Raw genomic sequence first — 6173 nt, forward strand, 5'->3', positions numbered from 1 at the left:
TTACCGCGCGAAGTATTGTTACACGTTTATTTTATTAATAATGAAAGTAAATAAATACGAACAACGCACCAAATTCGAAAAACTCCAGGTTTCCCATTTGTTTACATTGATGTTGTAGTTAGGCCTAAACACGTTAGAAATGGGCAGCTATCTCAGAGACTGCGCCAACTTAATTGTATGCTCTGTCGTAGAAGCTAACTGAAGGCAAGCGAAGGCACTTTAAACAGTCGTTTCTGCAAAGTGAATCTTTCAACAACCACGTCACTTCAAAGCGGGCATCCCAGAGCGTCACCATGTTTGACGTTAAATAGTGCACGTACAGTAAGTGGTACGGGTAACATATACGTATCTGCGCATGCACACTTCACGCTATCACGGTACGCCCGGGGTACACTGACTGTTTGATAGACAGTTATGGTAGGCGAGCGTGTTCGAGAGCTTCTCCTGTAACCTTCCACATGGGTATGCCGCGGACAACTCGAGAAGAATGCCGGAAGTGAGAAGGTGAAACAGCTCGCATTCGGCGGGCTGATGCTGCAGTCCGGGCACAAAAACAAGCCCGGTAGGCCAAGTGCCGGCAGCAACTGCGTACGGATAATCCAGGAACCTTCGAAGCAAAGCTAAATTGCCAACGGGAATGCAGGTGCTGGTGACGGGCAGATCCTGCACACTATATACGCCGCCAAGTACATTCGCAATGTTAAACGTTTGTAACGTCGTTGCGCCGTCTGCGTGGTGCATGAGTGTGGAAACCAAAGGGGTTTAACCATGCTCTGCTCTCGCAGAGACTACATGCCCTTTTTGAGATGCCTTAACGTCAGATATACTCGGCATTTTAAACACTGGATTTTTTGTTTCGTACATACGAAAAAATGGTGTGCTAAGATGTTCGCCGCTGGCTCTCGTTTTTTTCCCCTAAGCACAGCACTAAGGTATCGGATACAATCGCCACGTCTACGCGGAATTCTTCAGCCTTTTTAAGTAGTGCCCAAAAACACCTTGCGAGATTGCGAGCGCGAACTCTACAACAAGTGGATGCTGGGCGCTTATACGACGTCCACCGCCCCGCGACAGTTCTTGGTTGAGTGTTGTCAGCAAGGGAATCTTTCACGGAAGATACGTTGCGCAAGTCTTTTCGCAAATGCTGCATCAGCAACGCATTGGATGGAATGCAGGTCGATGCACTGAGGGACGCAACTATAAAGAGGAATAGACGTCGTCGCTCTCAAGTTTGAACAAGACTTAGTGACAGCACTTTGAGGCCTTCCGGCGTTTAACTAGGTGAAAGTAGTTTCAAAATAAAAAGAAACGTCATATTGCAGCTAGTTGTGCTACGTATGTATCAAGGTAAGGGTGCACGGTAATATTTTGCAATTCTTCAATACATACGGTATATTTGAAATCTAATAAGAGACGCAGATTCTTAGCGAATGCACGGATGCGCAAAAAAAGTGGCTGCCAACTCATTTTAACACCCGAGCATGATGGCTGATTTGTTTCGCCAATTTCAATTTTGTGAGGCAAGTGTTTCGCTGCCGTGGCGTTTTGGAAAGGCTGACTCATTATAGACTCGCTAAATTGTGTCCGGCATTGTGGAATCGTGCGGTAAAAAAACCGGTTAGCTAGAAAAATATCTGACTTGGGGTTGAAAGGAAGCGTGTTACACTGACGACTGCATGAACGTGTCGCGTGTGGTCGTTTGCTGCGTCAGCGCGACCGCAGCGCCAGCTTTTCCAGTGGTTGCCCCACCAGAACTCGTTTGGCCAACCAGCTCCTGTTCCGACAGCGAGAGTGGGCCTCATTGGCGGGCGCTGTTGGTGACGTCACTGCTTGAGTGAAAGGAGAGAGAGACAAGAGCTCAGTCGGCTGCTGGCTTCGGCATTGAACGCACGTGCGCTACGTTGGGAGAAAAAAAGTATTGCTTCCCGTAAGTACACCGCTTTATCGTCATGCCCGTCAACCGTGCCCCGACTATTGACGATCTTATTTCGCAGGCTCAAGGGAAGATGCAGAACACCTCGAGCCTGCTTCGCTACGTCTTGCTCGCGGAGTGTTTGAAGATATGGGTCCCGTGTGACGATTCATCAAGCGACGATTCATCGAGCGATGACTCGTCCAGTGAAGATTCATGGAGCGATGACTCGTCGACTGACGATGGTGCGGATTCGGCACCTGCTGTTTCTGGCGCTGGAGTCGAGGTAGGTAATGCAGAGGCGTCTACTGGATCTGATACCGTCTGTAGGGTTTTACCGTCTGTTTCAGATGACGACGCCGGACCGCCGTGCAAGCGTCGCAGACTGGACGACATCCCTGGCGAGTGGCGAGGTGACACTGACGATTTGAATACCCTAGAGCCCCGACCAGGACCAAGCGGTTTTAAGGACGACTCCTCGGAAGAAGACGACGGTGACGTCTAGCCAGTACGAGGGGCGCCCTTAGCCATTTGGTTGGACGTTGACTGGGAGGTATTTGAAAAGCCACTTAGGATCCAGACCTCTCTTTTCTTTACGAAGTTTAGTGTTCTTTTGTTGCATGTCTTTGCATGATGCGTCTTTTGATCTGTCTTTGTAAATAACATGTATTTCTTTTGGCGCGAAAAGTTTTAATTAAACGATTAGGCCTATTGTACATCGAGAATAAAGATATACAGACGACATTATATAGGTACGACATTATCCCCAAGAAACACTACAAAGAACACAGACTTGCGAACTGCTAGATGGAGGCGTAACGAGCATCATTTATGACATCAGATATACACTTAACACCAAAAAGTAAAAAAAAGAGGTCAGGACCTGAGCTATTGAGATGAAGTCCCGACCACAAAAAAAAGAAAAAAAAACAGATTCAGAACTATTGAAGCGTCCTCCGCCTTTATCATCTGGAAGGGGGGGGGGAGATGGGCGCATTCGACTCTACTATACTTATCGTCGAGTGGTCTCGCCACCTTCCCCGAGACGCCAGTAAGCTTACGTTGGTGCTCCGTTTTACAGTGAAAGCTGTGTATAACTTGAAAAATTGGTATAGTGGTGGTGTCACGAGCGGTGTCCACTGGCTCTTTTATCAGTTAATCACTCGCAGCGTCGTATGCACGCCGTCGACAGCGCTTTGGGGTATTCCCTTAACTTCTGCGCGATAGCAGAGGTTAAGGGAATCACGTTACCGTGCAGGACACATTAGTCGCGGACAGTGCTCTATAGTTTAGCGGTACAGCATTTACGTTCCCCGGACGGGATGGTGGCGCCACCTATCAAAGTGTTTATGAGTAAGAAAAGTGAGAAGAATATTAAAACGAGATTATCAGCCTGTGTTACCGCGCGAAGTATTGTTACACGTTTATTTTATTAATAATGAAAGTAAATAAATACGAACAACGCACCAAATTCGAAAAACTCCAGGTTTCCCATTTGTTTACATTGATGTTGTAGTTAGGCCTAAACACGTTAGAAATGGGCAGCTATCTCAGAGACTGCGCCAACTTAATTGTATGCTCTGTCGTAGAAGCTAACTGAAGGCAAGCGAAGGCACTTTAAACAGTCGTTTCTGCAAAGTGAATCTTTCAACAACCACGTCACTTCAAAGCGGGCATCCCAGAGCGTCACCATGTTTGACGTTAAATAGTGCACGTACAGTAAGTGGTACGGGTAACATATACGTATCTGCGCATGCACACTTCACGCTATCACGGTACGCCCGGGGTACACTAACTGTTTGATAGACAGTTATGGTAGGCGAGCGTGTTCGAGAGCTTCTCCTGTAACCTTCCACATGGGTATGCCGCGGACAACTCGACGAGTGCTGCGCGGTCCGGGTCCGCCTCGACGGTGTTGACACTGCGGTGGCCAGCGTCTACATCAGACCAAAGGAACCTTGGGACCCCGGGTGTCTTCGGCAGCTTGCGCACCAACTAGGGAAGGACTTCCTGCTGTGTGGAGACGTCAACGCTCACCATCCAGCTTGAGGCGGCCGCAGGACCGATGTACGAGGGCGAGAGGTGCGAGACGTCCTCTTGCAGCTGGGCCTGGTGATCCTGAACACAGGGGCCGTCACCTACCTGCGTCGCGGAGCAAACAGCACCACCACAGCCATAGACCTCAGCGTGGCTACGGAGGGTTGCCGGTACGCCTGGACACCGTTCCCGGACACCTGGGGTTCGGACCACCTGCCCATCCTTCTCACCCCTTACCGAGGCAAGGCCCCCAGGGATCGAGAGTACCGGGTGGTAGACTGGCGGGTATACCGGCAGCTGCTCAGGCAGGACACCGGTGACAAGGACCTCATGCAGCTGGTGGCTGACAGTGCCCGGACTGCAACTGTCGCTGTTAAGGCGCAGCAAGGGCAGCCTGTTCCAGACATCCGGCACCTAGCCTTGAGAGCAGCACGGAGGCGAGCAGAACGTCAGGCTCTCAAGAAGAGACAACCAGAGCTCTGGACAGCGTTCCGGAAGGTCGACGCCGCCTGCAGACGCCACGCTCGAGCGCGCAGGAAGCAGGGCTGGGTGGGCGTCTGCGCCTCCATCGACCGATCACGGGATGGCACCAAGGCCTGGCGCCTGCTGAAGTGCCTGCTGATGGTGCCACGGCCGTTCAACCAAGTGATGTCCCTGGCCGTCCACCTTTCCATCCAGGCAGCAGACCTGGCAGAACAGCTGGCCGACCAGTTTTCTGCGAGGGACATTGCCCAGCTGCCTGCTGCACCTCCCCTTGCTGCGCTGCAGTATCCTGACACTTGCCACCATCCTGGGCGGACAGCTGCAGAAGTACAAGAGCTGTGCTGCGAACCCATCAGAAAACACGAGTTGGAGGCTGCCCTTGCAGGATCGAAAAGACGAAGTGCCCCGGGAGCTGATGGTGTCACCTTCCAGATGCTCCGTAACCTGGACGGAGCTGGCCGCCAGCACCTGCTCGAGTACTACAACGACGTCTGGAGCAGTGGGGTCCTACCGGAGTCATGGCGCACTGCGGTCGTCGCCCCGATCCTGAAGCCCCGGAAGAAAGCCATGGCACTCTCCTCGTACAGGCCAGTCTCTCTCACCTCGGCTCCCTGCAAGGTGCTGGAGAAGGTGGCCTTGGAGCGACTTGAGTGGATTGCTGGCCAACTCGAGTTCTTCCCGGAACAACTGACTGGCTTCAGGCGCCACCGGTGCACAGCTGATTCCATTTCCGACGTCGTCGCCACCCTTGAGGATGCCAAGAGCTGTGGTGACGTGGCCATGCTGCTCCTGCTGGACGTGGAGAGTGCCTTTGACAGTCTCCCACACGAGGTCGTCGAGACGTCTCTGGACCGACTTGGCGTTCACGGGTGCCTCCGCAGCTTCGTGACTGCCTTCCTGACCGGCAGGACCTTCCGGGTTCGAGTTGGCAAGGAGACCAGCAAACCCAGAGACATCACCGCAGGTGTACCACAGGGCTCCGTGCTGAGCCCCTTCCTGTTCAACCTGGCGATGGCTGGACTCCCCGCTTCTCTTCCAACAGGCACCAGGTTCGCGGCCCGCTGCTCTGTTTACGCCGACGACGTGGCACTCTGGGCCCGGGGACCGAGGCGGTCCATTCCAGCCATCAGGACGTCACTGCAGGCGGCCCTGGATGCGGTGTCCGCCTACCTGAGTGGCATCGGACTCAAGGTCTCCGCAACCAAGACCGAGGCCCTGCTGATCCACCCGCTGGCAGCAGCACGACGCTACGTGAAGCAGCTGAGAGTGGGCAACCGCAAGCTGCCTTGGAAGCTGACAGTGAAGCACCTGGGGCTCACCATCGACCACCGTCTCACCTGGGTCCCAGCTGCCAAGGTCGCCTGCACACAAGTACGGCGAGTCCAGGGAGCCATCAGCAAGCTGCAGCAGCGTGGACATGGCTGCTCGACCAAGCTGGCGCTTCGACTCAACCAGGCTTCAGCGTCCTCAGTCCTGCTATACGCCTTTCCACTGGTAGACCTGACGCCTGCCTGGAGACTGGACCTGGAGGGACATCACAGGAGAGCAGTGAGGGCCATCCTGGGGCTCCCCAGGTACTCCCCCGTGGCAGCGACCCTGGCCGAGGCTGGAGAGTGGCCCCTGTCTCTGCACATGCTCCAGCGTGCTCTGGGGCACGTAGACCGCCTACACCGTGCCGCCGACGGCAGAACCCTCCTGGAGCGACTTCGCAGCCAGCCGAGGTCACGGATGGGTGGTCTCT

This window comes from Rhipicephalus microplus, chromosome 8 (assembly GCF_043290135.1).
Source record: "Rhipicephalus microplus isolate Deutch F79 chromosome 8, USDA_Rmic, whole genome shotgun sequence".
In the NCBI taxonomy this organism is placed as follows: domain Eukaryota; kingdom Metazoa; phylum Arthropoda; class Arachnida; order Ixodida; family Ixodidae; genus Rhipicephalus; species Rhipicephalus microplus.